The sequence below is a fragment of the Solanum dulcamara genome, chromosome 5 (assembly GCF_947179165.1).
Source record: "Solanum dulcamara chromosome 5, daSolDulc1.2, whole genome shotgun sequence".
NCBI classification, from domain to species: domain Eukaryota; kingdom Viridiplantae; phylum Streptophyta; class Magnoliopsida; order Solanales; family Solanaceae; genus Solanum; species Solanum dulcamara.
Window position 1 is genome coordinate 3,925,384 of NC_077241.1, and position 22,020 is coordinate 3,947,403.

The 22,020-nt window shown below is 33.1% G+C and overlaps 1 pseudogene; it reads left to right on the forward strand.

Moving 5' to 3' along the window:
- The first annotated feature begins 15,523 nt into the window (after window positions 1-15,523).
- Window positions 15,524-21,684, forward strand: LOC129888829 (nerylneryl diphosphate synthase CPT2, chloroplastic-like; annotated as a pseudogene).
- The last annotated feature ends 336 nt before the right edge of the window (window positions 21,685-22,020 follow it).

Below are 22,020 nucleotides of genomic sequence, written 5' to 3' on the forward strand. Positions count from 1 at the left end.
AGACCGACTCATTATAATAAATACTCCCCATCACAATTAGTATTTGGTTATGAACCAAATATAGCCCATTTAAGAATTTTTGGTTGTGCGGTATACGTGCCTGTAGCACCACCACAACGTACAAAAATGGGCCCTCAACGAAGGTTGGGCATATATGTTGGGTTTGACTCACCCTCCATAATTCGATACCTTGAACCGTTGACTGGAGATTTATTCACTGCTCGATTTGCAGATTGTCGGTTTGATGAAACAATTTTCCCGCCATTAGGGGGAGAGAAAAAGGAACCCGAAAAAGAAAAAGAAATTGCGTGGAAAGTTTCATCACTATCACATTTTGATCCACGTACCCGCACATGTGAACAGGAGGTCCAGAAGATCATCCACTTGCAGAAAATAGCAAATCAAATGCCAGATGTATTTACTGATTTGAAACGGATAACATTTCGATATCTCATCAGTTTAGCTGTACATAAAAATCTTGAAATACACCTAATGGACGTGGTTACAGCTTACCTTTATGGTTCACTTGATAATGAAATTTACATGAAAATCCCAGAAGGATTAAAATTGCCTGAAGCATGTAAAAAGTCTCGGGAAGTATACTCAATAAAACTCGAAAGATCATTATATGGTCTGAAACAATCAGGGCGTATGTGGTATAATCGCCTAAGTGAGTACTTAATAAATGAAGGTTATATTAATGATGTTATTTGTCCATGTGTTTTTGTTAAGAAAACGGAATCAGAATTTGTTATACTCGCCGTTTATGTTGATGATATAAATCTCATTGGAACCACTGTAGAGGTCCAAAAGGCAATTGAATATCTAAAGAAAGAATTTGAAATGAAAGACCTTGGAAAGACAAAACTTTGTCTAGGTCTGCAAATTGAACATTTAGCAGACGGAGTTTTTGTCCATCAATCTGCCTACATTGAGAAAATCTTAAAAAGATTTTACATGGACAAAGCACATCCATTAAGTACTCCAATGGTTGTTCGATCACTTGAAGTGAAAAAGGATCAGTTTCGACCTCCAGAAGAGGATGAAGAAATTCTTGGTCCTGAAGTACCATATCTCAGTGCTATTGGTGCACTTATGTATCTTGCTAACGCAACTAGGCCTGATATAACATTTTCTGTCAATTTGCTAGCAAGGTATAGTTCATCCCCAACGCGAAGGCATTGGAACGGTATCAAACATATTTTGCGATACCTGAAGGGTACTATTGATATGGGTTTGTTTTATACTAACAAAGGTTGCGCAGACCTTATTGGTTATGCAGATGCAGGTTATTTATCAGACCCACATAAAGCTCGATCTCAGACAGGTTATCTGTTTACACACGGAGGGACTGCTATATCATGGCGATCTACAAAACAGTCCATTGTTGCTACTTCTTCAAATCATGCTGAAATAATAGCAATTCATGAAGCAAGTAGAGAATGTGTGTGGTTGAGATCAATGATACAGTTCATCAAAGAAAGATGTGGTCTGGAAAATAATATTAAAATACCCACAATTATATTCGAAGACAATGCCGCGTGCATAGCTCAATTGAAAGGTGGTTTCATAAAAGGAGACAGAACGAAACATATTTCACCAAAATTATTTTTCACACACGATCTTCAGAAGAATGGTGAAATTGATGTACAACAAGTTCGTTCAAGTGATAATCTTGCAGATTTATTCACAAAGGCATTACCAACATCAACTTTTGAGAAATTAAGATATAAAGTTGGAATGCGCCGTCTCCAAAATATCAAATGAAGCTTTCATCAGGGGGAGTAAAATACGCGCTGCACTCTTTTTTCCTTAACCAAGGTTTTATCCCACTGGGTTTTCCTGGTAAGGTTTTTAATGAGGCAGCAATCAAAGCGTATTACCAAATATGTATATTTTTTTTTTTTATAGAGGCACATTATACATAAACATCCAAGGGGGAGTGTTAGGTAATGGATGGGATGCTTTCCAAGTGGGCCCCACTTGTTAGTGGGCAACTTGCCCACTTGGTATGTAATCAACAATCCTTTTGCCTATATATATAGGTACAATGGCTGAGAAAAAGAAGCACACAGAAAAACACGTAAAATTCTTCTCTTTTCTTCTTTCCCTTATTATTTCTTTCTAATTAATTTTGTCAAGTTAGTTATTTTCATAACAAAAAGAAAACAAGTTAGGTGTCAATCATTGTAGCATATCTTTTTTTCCAAAAACAACCATCCAAAAGAGGAAAAATCTGTGATTCACGTGGAGAATGGAGACCATACCTAATCAAAAGAATTAAAAATACATTTTAAAAAGATTTTTTTTTCTTTTTTGTTAATTTTATAATTTAAACGTAACTCGTAACATATTTAAGGTCACATGATTAAATAATATTTTGATGTATTTTATATATTTTTAATTTAAGATTGTACAAGATTTAAAAATCTTTTTACTTTTTTAAAATTTGTGTCAAATCAAAAATAATTGCATGACACATCGGAGTAGTATTTTTTTCTAGAATTGGTACTTTCCTTAACGAGGACGGCTTTAAAACGGACGTTTTTTGGATACCACATACCAAAAGGGACCCTCCCTAAAAACACAGATTAAAACAGATACTTCACCTAAAAATGAACGAATTGTCCCAAATAATTTTTAACTACATCTATTTCACTATAATATAAAATTCAAATATTTTAAATGAGTCGCCCATAAATATGCAAACTATATTTTTTATTAGCTTTTCACGTGAAGGTATTAAACAACTTAGATTTTATCAAATCAAAAAGGTATTAAAGACCTTTGCCTCGTTAATTACATGTGAAATCCAACTAGAGTTAATTTAGTTGATTCTATTTCATTTTATTTGATGTGCGATATCATAGGTATTTGACTAAATTTATAAGTTGATTAAATAGACTTATACGCATATTTTATTATAATAAGTTGGCCACTCCAACGTCTTATGGTTTTCTTTAACTTTTAAACATTTTTAATTTGATCATATTTATCATTTTATCCTTAATATATTTTCTAATTCCCAAAATACTTTGTGCAAAACAATTTTTTTTTAACTTCCTCTGAACTTCATATCCGTTATTCATCTTTTTTTCTCACAAATATACTTTAAAAGTTATAGTTTTTTATTTTAAAAAGAATATTTTTGTCATTTCACAAAAAAAATTGTTTATCAACTCTAGTTTATCAAACACATAAACTCCTTACTAATAATTTCGAACTTTTATTCAAAAAATACACAATTGTTTAATTATAAAGCTAATTTCACTACTTAAAAATGCTTATCACTTGTTACGATCCAACCCACCAGGCCATGCGGACACCCACTATACATCCAAAGTAGAAGAACCCTTAACCATTATAGGAAAATATTGCAAAAGTTAAATCAAGGACTTGAACAACCAAATCAAAATTTCTAAAGAAAACTATATTAAATCTAGCTTAAACAAGGTTATACAAAAAAACCCAAGGATACTGGTCTAGATCGGTACAAGAGCTGCTAAAAGTAGAAATAAAATAAAGACCAATTATCCTGCTTCCACCAAGAGAAAGAAAAAATAGAAGCTGTTGGAGGATCGCCTTTGTCTTCATCTGGAGACATAACTGGCCCTGCAACTAGACTATGTCAAGTGGCATAGCAAGAGTAGTATCGGTACAAACAACATATACTGGTAGGCATCATCGTTCAATGTGATACCCACTGCATAATATATGAACAGAAAAGTAAGAGATATAATAATAATTAAACTTTATCATTGTATCCATCCCAACCCAACAAGTACACTCTTTACTCGCACTTTAAGGTGTTTCCACTCTCAATTTCAGAGTTCCACTAAACTTAAGACTTGGGGGTTATGAACCCACCTTACTTCTGTTCATTCACTATAACAGTCCCCCATCTAACAACCTTATCCACTCAATGTTTTCACCCAACCATCATAACCACACTCAGAAACCTCAACTTCTAAGTATATAAATATAGAATACGATTATACTACATAGATCACATCCAGGCCTAACAAAGCCCATTCTTTTATCCACCAATAGATTGTTTCAAGATCATCATTCGTTATAACTAACACCCATCAATTCAAGAGTTCACTTATAGGTCTTTAGTCCATGGCTCACGTACAACTACTTTATTAGTGCATGGAAATACAAATATCATCAAGCTTAACCCTATTCACCAATATCACACATGTTATAACCTCACATAAGAGTCCTCTCAAAGGACCTACAAACAATCAACTTTGTGTTGGAACGTGACACCCGATCCATACACACTACAATCACAAATACATTCAGTATTTACAACATTATATCATCAAGAACAGGCTCATCACAAACAAGCTAGCAAGTAATCATTTATATAAAACTAACCTGTTTTCCCTTATCAATTCACATTTAGGCATATCATAAATAACGCAATTACACCCTTGAGACAATTTCGGGAACCTAACCAACACCCACACCACCAAATCCTTAGGATTTATTATCAATCTCTACTTAGTTTTGTATTCCTGTACACAATACTATGCCCATTATGAAATAACCGTCTGTATGTAAAATATCACTACCAACAACACTTTCTCAATCATTATAGCATCTTTCACCAAGTCACATTCGAATAAGACACTAACACCACCAAATTTCTTCCGGTAACCCGTGACCCATAGCTTAGTTATATGATTTCTCACTAAATTTTCTTCTATATTACACAATAGGTATATATTTACTACTCAAAAGAGAGAAGCCTAGCCTACCTGGGTGCCAAGAAACTGCGGGGAGATAATGTTGTTGAGTTCCTTGGTCCAGATGTTCTACGGGCAGGACCGGATTGAATTCCACCGACTGAAGCCTTTCGAATGCAGAGATTCACTTTCCTCTTCTTCACAGGTCAAGAGCAGCCTTTTTGGAGGGTTTTGCAGAAACCTCGCCTATAATTTCCACTTGGGAGAAGTGGAGAAATAAAAAAATCGCGACTTAAGTTTTGTCCCACGACCTCCTGCTCTGGCGGTGCTGCTCAGACGGGATCATCCCTCTCTAGTGGGATGATAGAACCAGTCAAGTAATTTCTTGAAGTTTCTTTTTAATCATAATTAACGACAGATCGGATCGTTACATCACTATATACTGATTATCAAGTATTTATAATTAGATAACCTAATGGGGCTCATAACTTTCTTTTCAGTTACGTGATCATTTATGAAAAATGACACGTGGAATGCAAAAAACTCTAAAATTTTATTTTTTTGACAATAAGAATAAGAACTTTATACGAGAGACTATAAATAATTTTTAGTTTCGACAGTTATGAAAGTTGTAAGCAAAAGAAATTGTTTTGATAAAACATGAACAATTTTATTACGCCTTTAAATTTTTATATGTTATTGCTAAAAAAAAGAGAGTTTAAATTGTAGTGAAGTTAAAAGGGTAAATAAGAAATATCTATCTTTTAGTTTATTTATATCCATATATTATTGGTTTGTTTTTCTTTATTATAAAAGATTAATAAATAAAAAAGAAGCAATTTCATAAACAAAACTTCTTGTATTTTTTACCACATGCATCTCTTTTTTCCAGCCAACATTGTTGCAGTGATATAGGGATGGCTATTTATTAAATAAGAAAAATTGTAGTTTATGGGCGAATCGCTTAAAATATTTGAATTTTATATGCGATAGAATAAACAGTTAGATTGTTTGGAACGGATCATCCATTTTTGGATGAAGCGTTCATTTTGATCTATGTTTTTAGGAGGTCCCTTTGATATGTGGTATCCAAAAAGTGTCTATTTTGGGGCCGGACTCTCCCTTAACCCAATGTATATACCTTGTTCTATATATTACTTTTTTTCATTTCAATTTATTTGTCCTATTTTCCTTTTAGTTTATTTTTAAAAAAATGTTTATTTTCTTTTTTGACAATCCGTTAGTTTCAGTTTTTCACATAACATGTTTAAAATTAAGATTAAAGACTATTTTATTATGTTTTATATATCTTTAGTTTAAAATTACAGAATTTAAAAATCTTTTTATGTTCTTAAATTTTATATCAAATTAAAATAAAATAAATTAATTAAAATAAAGGAAATGAAAACAAGTTGATGTCAATCATTCCAGATTTATCTTATTTCAAAAGCAGAAAAAGTATATGGGCATTATTGTGCAAATCTTAGAACAACAATCGAAAAGACAAAATTCTTATATAATCTCTTTGATTCAGATGGAGACCATACCTAATCAAGAAACTTGTTATCCTTTATATACTTCCCCTTGTTTTATATTATTTGTCCGTATTATTAAAAATATTCATATCAAATGACTTGTTAATTTACTAAAAGTTTATCAAAAAAATGTTAAAGAATAAATTAGTAAAACTGTCCTTATTTTTGAATTTTTTAAAAGGCGTATAAATAAAAAAATATGGACAAAGACGAAAGAAATATTTTTTTGTGTTTAATACGACATATTTATTTGAAAAAACAATTCCTTACTAAATGTAATTCTTCTTATGGTTAATTAGTGTATACTAACACAAAATCAACAGATTTAGAGATAAAATTGAGAATTTTTTTATTATGTACCTCACATAACTAAAATTAATTGCATGAGACTCTTTTTTGTGAGAAGAAAAGGTGGATCAGTGAATTTCAATTTGAATTTATTTAATATAAATATCGAAGAGTGAATTAAAAAAAAACATTGAAAAACCATGCATAGTATCATATAGAATCTTATGATAGGTCTAGCTAGCTGTTGGCCATTGGATAATTTATTTATTTATTAACAATATCATGGTTCAATAGTTTGCATGTTAAACAGATTCCACTTTTTTTCTTTTCTGGCTCCGATTTTGTGTAACCTCAATTATGAACATTTTAAATTTGAAAAAAGAAAGATATATGAACACAATATCTTTTTATTTGTTATAAAATAAACTAACTTAATAATTTAAAAAAGAGAAAATAAGGGAAAGAGAAAAAGAGAGGAAAATTACCATGTATGTATCTATATCCGTGTGTTCTTCAATTGCCAAACTTTGACAATTTAGAGAGAAAGAGGAAGAGAAAATGTGGGCAATTTGCCCACTTTAAGTGGACCCCACACAAGAAAAAGGAAAGGAAAAATTAATTGCAAGTGGACATCCAACTTTGTTCCACTTGCTATTTAATACTCCCCTTGAATGTCCACGTGAAACGTGCCTCATAAAAAACTTTACAAGACATAATATACATATTTATCGTAAACATTCATAAATATTGTGCCTCGTTAAAACCTATTAGGAAAAATTCAGTGGAAAAAAGCCTAGTGAAGGAAAGAGAGTACACAAATCTGGTTATACGCCTTGAGTGCTGCCTCATTAAAATCTTACCAGGAAAATCTAGTGGGACAAAACCTTGGTTAAGGAAAAAAGAGTGCAGCGCGAATTTTACTCCCCCTGATGAAAAATTTATTTGATATTTTGGAGACGACGCATTCCAATCTTATATCTTAGCTTCTCAAAAATTGATGTTGGTAATGCCTTTGTGAATAAATATGCAAGCTAATCACTCAAAATATGTTTCGTTCTGTCTTCTTTTATGAAGCCACATTTTAATTGAGCTATGCACACGTCATTGTCTTCGAATATAGTTGTGGGTATTTTGATATCATTTTCTAGGCCGTATCTTTTTTTAATGAACTGTATCATCGATCTCAACCACACACATTCTCTACTTGCTTCATAAATTGCTATTATTTCAGCATGATTTGAAGAAGTAACAATAATAGACTACTTTGTAGATCATCATGATATAGCAGTTCCTCCGTGTGTAAATCGAGTAGTGAATAAGGCTCCAGTCAACGGTTCAAGGTATCGAATTATGGAGGGTGAGTCAAACCCAACATATATGCCCAACCTTCGTTGAAGGCCCATTTTTGTACGTTGTGGTGGTGCTACATGCACATATACTGCACAACCAAAAATTTGTAGATGATGTGGCTCATGTCCAAATACTAATTGTGATGGAGAGTATTTATTATAATGTGTCGGTCTGAGACGTACAAGTGCTGCTGCATGTAAGATAGCAGACCCCAAACAGTAATTTGCAATGTTGTTTTCTTTAGTAGAGATCTTGCTATCAATTGTAGGGGCTTTATAAATGACTCTGCAAGGCCATTTTGAGTATGAACATGACCAACATGATGTTTAATTTTTATCCCAATTGTTAAGCAATAATCATCAAAAGCTTGGGATGTAAATTCTCCAGCATTATCAAGGCGAATGGCCTTAATTGAACAATCTGGGAATTGCGCCCTTAATCTTATTATTTATGCTAACAATTTCGCAAATGCTAGGTTGCGAGATGATAAGAGGTACACATGAGACCATCAAGATGATGCATCTATTAGAACCATAAAATATCTAAACAATCCACTAGGTGGATGAATAGGTCCACATATATCTCCATGTATACGCTCTAAAAAGACTGGAGATTCGATGCCAATCTTCGGGGTCGATGGTCTGACAATTAATTTGCCTTGATAACAAGCAACACATGAAAATTTATCATTCATAAAAATCTTCTGGTTCTTTAATGGATGTTCAATTGAATTTTCAAGAATTCGTCTCATCATTATTTATCTAGGATGACCTATCCGATCATGCCATAGCACAAATATATTTAGATCAGTAAACTTCTGGTTTACGATCAAATGTGCTTCAATTGCACTAATTTTTGCATAATATAGGCCAGACGACCAAGTTGATAATTTTTCCAAAATATATTTCTGGCATGAGACAATCTTGGTTTGTCACACCCCGGGAGGGTACCCTAGACGTAACCGGCACTCAGAAACCATTTCTGGCTCCCAAGCGAACCACATAGCCTGATCACACATTCGTTCGTTCATTCATTCAGCAGAAAATTTAAAAATAAGGAATAATTTAGCGGGCAACTCAAATCACCCATCCAACTCAAAGAATAAAGGTCATGGGCCAACAGATCAACTAAAGTATTTGCCATTAAAAATAGTTTGACAAGAATAATGTAAGAAAAGAAATACTCAATCGACCCTTCACTATCTAGTCTATGAAGCCTCTATCACTACTATCTAATTGGTGCCAGTGACATGTTCATGGCTACCTCGAATCAAAATGAAAAGGGCTAACTCGATGCAAGAATACACAGACGGTGTCCTCCAAATGTAGGGGAGGACTCACCAATACGCTGAGTGCAAATAGATCCCCAATGATGCTCCTATTGATGATCTCTTAAACCTGTCTCTGCATCATGAAATGATGCAGGTCCAAATGGACGTCAGTACGTGGAATGTACGAGTATGTAATATGGCAGAATGAAACATACCTCGAGGAAGAATAACATCGGTCCACATATCTCAAATCAGAAAGATAAGAGAGACTCAAATAAGGCATCGTAAATCTAAAGTAAGGATACAGTTTAGACAGAGACCAATCATATACCATACAATCCAATCCAATTATGTATAATACAGTTCAATCAAATCATTTACAATCCGATCCCTTTCAATCATGTGCAATCCAATTATATACACTCAACTCAATAATCAAATCCAATCTAGTCACATACCATTCTATTCAATCCAATCACAATTCATCTAATCCAATCCGACCATATACAATCAACTCAACATTCAACTCAACAATTAGCTCAAAGGACTCAACTAGGTGAATATGCAAATTAAATTATGCAACATTTTACAATTCAACTAAAAGGACTCAACTCAATAAATATGTAATAACTCACTCAGGTGTCCTAAGTCTAACAAAAAATAGTTTAGACAGGACTAACTCATAAGCATATAACAACTCACTCAAATGTCCTAAGTCTAACAAGAAATAGTTTAGACGGGAATAACTCATAAGCCACTCAACTCAACTGACTCAGAGAACTATCAAGACCTAAATGAGAGTTTCTCTTATCCGACAACCATCACCTATGAGCCGGTGATAGTACAACAATCAGACGTTGTTGCCACGTCCGTCCATACCTTGCCAGGGCATGAACGCCTCCCTAATCATGGATACCATCGATTAGTCAAGTCCTATCATTTCAGGACAATAAAATGGAAAACATCCGACTTTAACGGTTCGATCCCATGGGAAGCATCCAACTTTAACGATTCCATCCCTACCTACGTTGGCGGCGTAGTTTCTGGGGTTCGAGTATGGACTGTACTCTCACCTGCCTCGGTGCTCGATACTCCTCCCATGACTCTATGGTCATAAAACTCCCTCCAATCATCTCAAACAAGCTCTCACAGCTAGTTTCATGTGGAACATTACCACCTCATCAACTCTGTTCTCATTTCAACTCAAATAAGTCATAATAACAAGTCTCATTGGACTCTTTTCAAACTCAACTCAAATCATCAAACTCTTCTCTTTAAAACTTATACAATCTCAACTCGATGAATGCAGAAAATATGATGTACATTAAAACATAATTTCAACCCCTCAGCTTAAACTCAAAATAGATACTTTAATGTAAAAATACTCAACTCATTTAAAGGCTCCTCATACTCAACTCATGCTTAAACTCTTTTTAAATCATAGATGAAAATAATCATTTCTTAAACTCAAAAATAGTGTATAAATAGTTTATGCAAAAATACTCACAAATCATTTATTTAAAACTCCTTCTCAAAAGATCCTTTATTTCCAAAATACTCATAAGACTCCAATCAACTCAGATTATGCAAATCACATATCACATAATCACATTAGACTCCAATCCACTTCATCATATAACATCCTCATCAATATACCTCTTCATCAATCATTCTACACATAATAAATAAGCACCATTCACTTCATCACTCACATCATCATCATATATTATCATTTACATCATCATCATATATTATCATTTACATCATTTTCAAGTATCATCATCACATCAATCATCAAACATCTACTCCAAAATCCTTATTTTGTCCTATGTTCATTTTATAGAAGAAAAGGGACATTCTTAACTAATCAATTCATTCTTTTCATTCCAATCAATACATATATACACACAACTATCCATCTCAACCTTAAGACATTTATGACAAGAAATTTCATCTTGGGTTCATGTGAATGAAACATGAACCCATAATCTCCACAAAACTCAACTCAAGAATATCGTCAATACTTATAAATCTATATACAAAGATATATTTGTAGTTAATAATATGAAAAATAACTATTTAGTAACTCAAGTCATTAAACTCATCAATCAACCCTTTGTATCTAAAAACATTCCATAGTTTAGGGAAAACTTTCAAGAAAACCTTTTTAGAAGGTGCGACTCTTTCACAACTCCTAACCAACACATCTATGGGCATATGGAAGAACTCAATCCATATTTTAGGTTAGCCTTACATACTTTGTTTGAAGACTTTGAAGAAACCTTGATGTTGGGTCTTCAATGGAGGACTCAAATCTTGAAGCTCTTGGAACTCTTCTTGTTGGAAAGGATTTGAAGAAGAAGAAGAGAGAGAGAATCTTTTAGGGCTTTTTAGAGAGAGAGGGGCTGCAATAATATGATCCCAAAATGGTCTAGGGTGATACATATATAATTTGGGTAAGTTCCCAAATTACCCCTCCTCAAAAGTTCTGAAAATAGACTAAAAATGCACCTAGCGCGATAGTGGCTCATCGCGCCCTTGCAGCGCCAAACTGATTACGCCTAAAACCTGCACACCTCATAGTGAGGCGCCGCGCCAAGGACCAAACTACTGAGGCACATTCTTGGCGCGATAGTGGCGCGTCGCGCCCTTACAATGCCAAGGCCAATATTTTTTAGGTTCTGGAAATTGGCTTGAAAAACCCTGCACACCTTTTAGTGGCGCGCCGCGCCAGAGCCCAAACTACTGAGGCATGTTTCTGGCGCGATAGTGGCGCGTCGCGCCACTGCGGCGCCAAGCCCAGTTTTCCAGCAATTGCAACCCAAGCCGGAAAATCTCTACTGTGCTAGTTCATCTTAGGATCGTCATATCTTTTGACTCTGAACTCCAAGAATTACATTCTTGGTGGCGTTGGAAAGAAGACTCGACGACCATTAATTTAATAGGTTGTGGGCTACCTAGATCGTCATATATCAAAAGATAGGGTCGTTAGAAGTCAACCCCTCATGCAAACTCCTCCTCAAACTTAGCCACGACGAACCTTTTAGCTTGATTTGGTCCTAGGGGTCCTTCATGACCCCACATCACCTCTAACGCTCTTTAATTACTTAGGAACTCATCCTAACTCATGTGAAAAATTTTGAGTCCTCCGGTCCGAGTCTACACTCACGTGAAGAAATGTTCGAATCTTAGCAAAAACAAATTCTAGGGTGGCACATGGTTATACCAAGGTATTCAATATTCATTGCATTTAATGTCTCAACATGATATCCATTTCTGTGGATATCTTTAAAACTTAACAAGTTTCTTGGTGATTTAGAAGAGAATAGTGCATCTTCTATAACAATCTTTGTCTCCTTAGGCAGAAATATAGTAGCTCTTCCGGAGCCTTCAATCATTTTTGAATTATCAGAAATTGTAGTAACATTTTCATTTCTTCTGATCAAGTTGGAAAAATATTTCTTATCTTTAAAAATAGCATGAGTTGTTCTACTATCAATTACACAAATATCCTCATGATTGATCATTGATCCAAATAAAATTTAAGACATATTCATATTTTTCTTCAAAAAAAAATAAAGTAAATATTATAATTAAAACATGGTCCATTACACTAATTTTATTTATTTACATGGACTAGAAATATCATTTAGTACAGACAATAAAAAGAAAATAGAAGAAATCAGTTACATCCAGATGCATAGGCTCAATATTATCTTCAGAGATAAAGTTTGTCTCTGCATTATTTTTGCCCTTTTCAAGGATGCCTGATATAACTGAACCAGACATTTTGATGACCGGCATGTCCGTGACCAGTGCCCCACACCTCCACATCTATGACATGCTTTCTGAATTTTTCTTTGATAAAGCTTCTTGCTTTTCACTCTTCTTTTTATACTGCTGATTATTTCTCGGTGCCAGCCGAGCATCATGATTATAATTTCTTCTTTGACGATGACCACGACCACGATTGGGGCCATGACCTTTTTCTCGTTGATTATAATTTGCCTGATTCATTTCAGGGAGTGGCAAAGAACCAACGGACCAATTATCGTGATTTTTCATTAACAGTTCGTTATGGCGTTCAGCAATCAGAAGGTGAGAAAGTAATTCAGAATATTTTTTAAAACCCTTTTCGCGATATTGTTGCTGCAAGAGCATATTTGCTGGTGAAAATGTGGAGTATGTTTTCCAAATTTTTCTTGCTCAGTGATTTCTTCTCCGCATAAATTTAACTGAGCTATAATTCTAAACAAGGCAGAATTATATTCAGTTATATTTTGAAAATCCATTAATCTCAGATTTAGCCAATCATGACGTGCTACTAGAAGCATGACCAACTTCAGGTGATCATATCTTTCTTTTAATTTTTTTCACAATTTAAGGGGATCATTTAATATAAGGTACTGTAATTTTAGCCCCTCGTCAAGATGGTGGCGGAGAAATATCATGGCTTTGGCACGGTCTTGACTAGATGTCGTATTGTCATCTTTGATGGTGTCTGCCAGACCCATCAATTCTAGATGTATTTCGGCATCTAGTGCCCATGATGAGTAGCCTTTTTCAGAAATGTCAAGAGCAACAAATTCAAGTTTTGAGATATTAGACATTTTAAGAAAATAAAATTCTTACCCATTTTGTTACCTTCTTAAAAATATAGCTCAAAGCGATAGAGACTCGTACTGATAACGTGTTATAAAATAAACTAACTTAATAATTTAAGAAAGAGAAAATAAGGGAAAGAGAGAAAGAGAGGGAAATTACCATGTATGTATCTATATCCGTGTGTTCTTCAATTGCCAAACTTTGACAATTTAGAGAGAAAGAGGAAGAGAAAATGTGGTCAACTTGCCCACTTTAAGTGAGCCCCACACAAGAAAAAAGAAAAGAAAAATTAATTATAGGTGGACATCTAATTTTGTTTCACTTGTTATTTATTTTTATAAATGTTATTATTATTATTATTATTATAAAGAATAGTATTAATAATTAATTGATAAGTAAATGATTTCTCTGGACAAGAATTATTTACTGATTCAGATAGAATTCTTGCAGATTGATGTGCTAATTATTGCTAGCTAAAAAACATAAAAAGTTGGAGGACAAACAAAAGCAAACTATTTTTTTATTTTTTACTTTTTTTTTGAAAAGAACATTGGATACGATATGAATCAACGGTCTCTTCGTCAAATTAGACAATATATATGTTTTTAGAATTTATTTAATATTATCATTTCAAAAAAAGAAGTTAAACGATGTATTTGATTAAATATTAATTAAACAATTCCCACATAATACTTTACTTTTTCACTTTTTAATTTGTGGTAACTCTATATTTTAGAATTTTAAATCCGCCTACTCATGAAGGAAGACTTTAGGTATTAACTCTATTTTAAAAGATGTAGTAAACTCAAATAATAATTTTCTTATAGTTTAGCTACCATTCATCCTGTGAAATACTTATGCTTCTTATTTGGTACCTTCTTTCATTACTTTAAACAAAGGTTTTTTCATTAAGAATTAGTGAAAATTTATGAAGTGCAGCCTTGAAGTAACTGATAAAGTTGCTGGTATGTGACCAGGAGGTCACGGGTTCAAGTGCTGAAATTTTACATATTTTTTTTGTATAAAAATATTACTATATTTTCTTTTCGCATTGACCAATCTAAGTATATCTGTGAAATAACCACGGAATATTTTTAATAGAAAATTTAAATAGTGATTTTTTAGTAATGTTTTAATTGAATTTGATATTTTGATTTAAGTGAACCTTTCAATGGCCGATCAGCTCACATCTTTGTTCAATTAAAATGGCTTTCCATTATTATTTCAATGCCAATTTTAATAATAAAGCAAAAAAAAAAGTTTTAAAAAATAATTAGCCCGATTAAATTTCTTAACAGGTAAGGGGTTGGGCTGAACCCCCTATTTTAACCCCAAACGGGCGTTGTAAGGGCAGCCAACACAGAGCCGGTATCACTCTTAGGAGGTCCGTTGGAATTGACAGGTTTAGTTTTCAAATTTCAAATTTCAAATTATATTTATGTGCAATATTATTTTGGAGGTGCATTTGATAAGTTGACATTTTGTTCAACTTGTGCTAGTTTATAATGATAAATCCAAGCCTCAGTTTTATGATTAATGGACTACCATCATGATTGCTTTGAAAAATTGGACATGAAGTGTTTCGATCTCTTTTTGATATCATTTAAAGAGTTAGCTAGACTATCTCGTCTAAAAATTTAAACATATAGATAAAATATACTTTTATTTACTTAATTAAGTCGTTATTAATATTACAAGTTATTCATATTAATCTAGACTCGAATGTGAAACCTTTGATCAAGAGTCATACCATACCACTATTTAAACGCTACCTCCCTTGTTTCACTTCACCATAAACTAAAGCTAAGAAGTAAATCATGAGCTCTTCATTAGTTTCCCAGCTCCTCATCCCATCGAAGATTTCTTTGGGTCTTCAATGCTGGAAATCATCATCACCATCTCTGATTTTACGGCTAAATACATCAATGTCCATGGGTGAATTCAAAGGTTAATATACTTACGAGAATTAATCTAGTAATTTTTGTTCATATCTTGTATACATACATACAAAAAATTTCACTAATTGTCAATTAATTTATTACTGCTATAGGAACTCATGATAAAGTTCAAATCCTGAATCCGTCTCTGACAGTGTTTGCTCGTGAACTCAACAAGATTTCAAGCTCACTCAGCTTACAAACTGAAAAGCTTAGTTATGATGATGATGATAATGATAATGATAATGCTAATGATGATCGCGAGCTTCGTGAAGAGCTTATGCCTAAACACATTGCTTTGATAATGGATGGTAATAGAAGATGGGCAAAGGATAAGGGCTTAAAAGTATGTGAAGGTTACAAACATAGTATTCCAAGATTAAAGGAGATTTGTGCCATTTCTTCTAAATTGGGAATACAAGTTATCACTGCTTTTGCTTTCTCTACTGAAAATTGGAAACGATCCAAGGTACTTCGATTTTACGCTCTTCGTTTAATTTATGTGGTACATGTACTTAGATTTTTGAGGGAGTCAGATGAGTTATTCCTTGACTGCAACCTTTTCATTTTTTTTTTAAAAATATTTTGAAATTGTTAGTATTATGACTTATGGTACTTTGTTGTTTTCATTTATGTAATTTTTATGTCAAAATATTTAAAAATTCTACATTCTAATTCAGGGAAAAGTCCAAAATAGTCCCTTATGTTTGAGTTTAGATTACAAATCATTCTTATTCTTATGTTTGACTAGAAAAGGACACGAAAAAACCAGTTTGGTCAACATGACATGTTTAAAACCACAAGATTAAAAATAATTTTTTTCTATTTTTGAATTTTGTGGGACCTTAAATTAAACATATGTCAAATGTACAAAAGCGTCATTTAATCTTGTGGTCTTAAATATGTTAGGATCAAAGTTGAAATTAAAGAATTGCTAAAAATAAAAACAAACATTCTTTTTTAAATGAACTAAATAAAAAATAGGACAAATAAATTAAAATGGAGAGAGAATAATTTATAGATTTTCTATTTTATTTTATTATATTTTTTGTTCAAGCACATATAACCATTTGTTTTGGAGCAGGAGGAGGTTGATTTCTTGATGCAACTGTTCGAAGAATTCTTTAACTAATTTTCGAGGTACTTAATTTTTTCGATTAAAACAAAGGAATGTTTTTAAAGGATAATGATATTTGTGTGCCTATATTTTATGATTTGGCAAATGACACATGAAAAATGTCCAAATAGTGGAAAGGATATTTTCTATTTTATTTTCTATACTGTTGTGCGGTATCCGCATTGAGGGTCAAAATGATTTTCCACTTATTTGAAAACTCTGTTTTTTTATTTTTGAAAAAAAGCAAAAATTATCTCTCACCATTAAAAAGTTCCCACGACCCGACCTCATTAATTTTTATTTTTTTTAACAAAATCAACCTCTTGAGTCTAAATGATTTAAGCTGAGTAGGACTAAGACAAAATACTTAGAGTGCAAGTTCAGTGAGACACCTTAGGAGGTTGGCGTGGAAGTTAGGCTTGGTGTCCAGACCATCCAAAACAAAAGTAGTTTCAAGTATCTTGGGTCTATCATGCAAGGCACCAGGGACATTAATGATGATGTCACACATCGTATTGAGGTAGAGTGGATGAAATGGAGGCTCGCTTCCGGAGTGCTATGTGACAAGAAGGTGCCACCAAAACTTAAGGGCAAGTTCTACAAAGTGGTGGTTAGACCAATTATGTTGTATGGGGCGGAGTGTTGGCCAGTTAAGATTTCTCACGTTCAAATGATGAAAGTTGCCGAGATGAGAATGTTGAGAGGGATGTGTGGGCACCCCAGGAGCGACAGGATTAGAAATAAGGCTATTCGGGACAAGGCGGGAGTGGCCTCGGTGGAAGACATGATGCGGGAAATGTGACTGAGATGGTTTGGGCATGTGAAGAGGAGAGACACAAATGCCCCAGTGCGGAGGTGTGAGAGGTTGGCCATGAATGGTTTCAGAAGAGGTAGGGGTAGGCCGAAGAAATATTGGGGAGAGGTGATAGACATGACATGGCGCAGTTACAGCTTACCGAGGACATGACCTTAGATAGGAGGGTGTGGAGGACCCACATTAGGGTAGAAGGCTAGTACATAGTCTCGTTATTATTCCTTCTTAGTAGGCGCATTAGCGCATTATAATTTCTTATGCTCTGATTTATGTTATTATCTATTACTTTCGGTACTTTGATTAATTTATTTTATCTGTGTCGCTTTCGTTATTTGCTTTCCCATATCACTTTGAATTTCTTAGCCTTATCTGACCTCTTTTTATGCTTTTATTGAGCCGAGGGTCTTTCGGAAAGAGTCGTCCTACCTTGGTAGGAGTAAGGTCTGCGTACACTTTATTCTCCAAACCTCACGTTGTGGGATTTTACTGGATTGTTGTTGTTGTAAATAAATCAACCTCTTGAGGTTGATTTCTTAAAATTCTTTTTGCAAGAATCAACTTGCGTAGATTTTTTTTTTAAAATGAATTATTTAAAGAGTATATATTTTTTTTTTAAATGTAGTCTTAAGCTAATAAGCTTCAATGTTCTACTGGTAGAAATGTTTATACCATAGTAGAGATGGGGTGTAACATCCCCTAAAAATATTGTATACGATGTTTCAATTTTTGCCTAAACATGATATAACCTCTGTATTTTTGGCATAACTTTTCATAGGAATATCCAAATTGAGTGATTCAAATTTTTGAGTAATCACAAGATCATTACCTACAACTTTTATGAATACCATATTTTAATATTCGGAGGTTAAGTAGGTCAAATAAATTAATTTTTGTAAGGTAGGATGCTGTGACGGAAATGAGTGTTTATAGAAGAAACATCATATCTCACTGTAGGTTTATCCAAATTGGTTGATTTTTGAACGATATGCAACTAGACTTCCATATCTACAATTCTTATGAAGACACCAAATCCTAATAAGGAATTTATCTTATTCAAACGCAGCTCCCAAAAAGAGTATTCTGTCAAAAATAACTCATTTCACCTACCATAGAAAGATCTAGATACATTTGACATCATTCATGATATAAATTGTCCTCCATTTAACATCATCCATGACATCAATATATTCCACTAAATTGTCAGATTTTTTTTATAATTATTTTATTTATTGTTAGGTCCCTCTTTCCCACCTATAAATACCCACCTTATTTCCTCATTTTATTCATCAAGCTTTCTCAAGCAAATCTTCTCTCTATACACTTCTTTACACATTCTCAAATATAGTTTTAGTTCTTAGTAGTGAAGACATACTATTCCGGTGATTCATATACTCCGGATATTACACAAAACGTTCCGGCAAGGAGAGAAGCTAGAACTCAAGAGTGTTCATTAAGTTTTTTGGTACCAACTAAAGCTTCGGTTTCCAGGTATGTAAGGCTTCAATGAGAGTATTTCTTCCACTCTCATGTCTAAATTATTTTGATTATATGATAAATTATATTTATTTTCTTTAAGCTCTACTCTAAGTTATGTGTGTGTTTATCCATGGGTTCTTCCACCCATGTAGTCCAAAAACTCTTTCAATTAAGTCTCTTGATTTCAAGTAATATTTTTTTTATGGTAATTCTTAATTTTACTTAATAGTATGAATCATGGTTAAACTAATGATTATTGTTCTATTTTGATGTAACATAATTTCATATGTATGAATTGATGGTTTACAAGTAATTCCTCTATTTATCTATTTAAAGATTCTTGAAACTTATGGTGGGTTGTTTAAAGCATGATTTTTAATTAATGGATTTCAAAGTATTTATGTATATTTATTTACATACATATTTGCAAGTTGAAGTGATTTGAACCCACCTAGTTTTACTATGTTTTTAATAAAGTTTGACTTGAAAGTTTTGACTCCAAATAAATATTTATAAAAGCAATATCTATGATTAAAAAGGGAGTCTTATGAAATGAAAGAATGATGAAATGATATGAATGATGGATTCTTTATGCAATAAGGACAATTCTTGCATATTTGAATTATCAAATATTTTAATGAGCTATTCAACCGAATATGATGTTTGAATTCTCAAGTTATATGCTATGAATATTTTGAAGTATTAAACTATTCTGTGGGATTGACTTAGCACCGAATGAGGCATTGAGGTGGGATTCGGTAAGGGAATTCTAGTAGCAATCTCTTGTCTCATTAACTATGTGCCAACATAGGAGTCCTTGTAGGCTTAGGCTAATGGATCCATAAATAGCCCTTAAAGTTAAAGTTAAAGAAATGAATGAAGTTGACGAAGTTCTACCAGGCAAGTAGTCTCCCCGGCCAACGTAGGGGGTTATGTTGGATTCCATGTAATAGCTCGCATGGTCTTAAATGTCGGTTATGGTTATTTTCCCACAAAATGAATGTTTTAAAGGATATCCATATGATTTATTATGCATGTATTACATTCTGTTCCATATTACATAAATGTTATAATATTTCCTCAATGTTCATGCATCCTTACATACTTAGTACATTCAAAGTACTAACGTATACTCTTTTGCCTACATGATATCACCATGTAGGGATCGGTGCTCCTCCTCGTTCTCCTCCACGTGGCTAGTTGATATTTCATTGAAGACTACTTTTGGTGAGTTCCCATGTTCCGGGAACAATACTCCTTTATCTTTCTAGCTTATGATATGTTAAGATATTTTATTATGGCATTTCTTCTATTATGATTGAGGGTGAGCTAGGAACTTGTCTTAGCCCCATTAAATCTAATAGTTAGAGGTATTGTTGGACATATGTAAGTTGAAGATTTATTATTATGATTTCCGCTTGTCTATTTATCATCATTACCTATGAAAGGCTAAAAGAATGCTAAAAGGCTTGTTTGAGGTACTTTCGGGTTCCTCATTCGCCATGTCACGTCTAGGCCCTAGACTTGGGTCGCGTCATGGTGTTTCAGCCCAAATGATGCATTTTATTATGAAGAAACTGCTTTATTAGATATACATTCATATCATATATACTAATTATATAAGTATCTTATTACTAATTAAGAATTTCTTATCATATATTGAAGAAGATACACCTAGATACATGTATTTTTCCTAACAAATACACAAAAATAGGGAGAGAGGCGAGTGAGATGGGGAGGGAAGCGAGCGAGATGTGTATCCTAGATACATGCTAATCCACTTGGATATAGTGTATCTAGAATAAATTATACCTATTTTTGACCCCATGTATTTCGAGATATATGTATCTAGATGTATCTGGACGCATCAAAATCTTATAAGATTCATAATATTGCAAACTAAAATGTATCTAAGTAATTAACTTCTAAACTAGTGAAATTTCTGCATGTCTTCCTTTTATTATTGTGTAATTAAAAAAATCGACCTCCACCTCATGAAGTCGGTATTTTCAATTATAAAAAAAATTAAAAGAGAAAAAAACTAAATAAATGTGTACTACTTTTTTCTAACTTTGTTTTGATTTTTCCATTGCCTATAGATTTGGAGTAAGAGTGTCTGTGATTGGTTGTAAATCCAACCTTCCAATGACTTTACAAAAATGCATAGCATTAACAGAAGAGACCACAAAGGGCAACAAAGGACTTCACCTTGTGATTGCACTAAACTATGGAGGATATTATGACATATTACAGGCAACTAAAAGCATTGCCAATAAAGTAATGAATGGTATTTTACATGTAGAGGACATCAACAAGAATTTGTTTGAAAGAGAACTTGAAAGCAAGTATCTAAATATTCCCAATCCCGATTTACTTATAAGACCAGGAGGTGAACAAAGATTAAGTAACTTCATGTTGTGGGAATTGGCTTATTCTGAATTCTACTTCACCAAGACATTGTTTCCTGATTTTGGAGAAAAAGATCTTAAAAAGGCAATACTTAACTTTCAACAAAGGCATAGACGTTTTGGTGGACACACATATTGAGGAAGATAAATAGGTTTATATAGGTTCTAGTATCTCTTGTTTTTATGTATGTTTTATAGTTTTTCTTTAAGTAAACTTTACCTAAATTCATAATGAAAAAAGCTCAATTACAATATATCCCTCATTTTTTTAAATTACCCGATTTTCCCTTTTTCCATATTTCTGATACATTATTTATTTTGCTGATACATCATGTTTTGCTGTAGAATAATTAATGTTGTTGAGTTATTTATGGATAGTAACGTAAATTAAGTTAGGTTTGGTTCTTCAAATCAATTATTGTTCTAATTAAAGAAATTAATCATTAAAAAAAAGTAACAGTTATGTACAAGAAGAAAAACTCAAAAAACAGAGCATCATTGTGAAAAACAATTCAAACCAAAATTC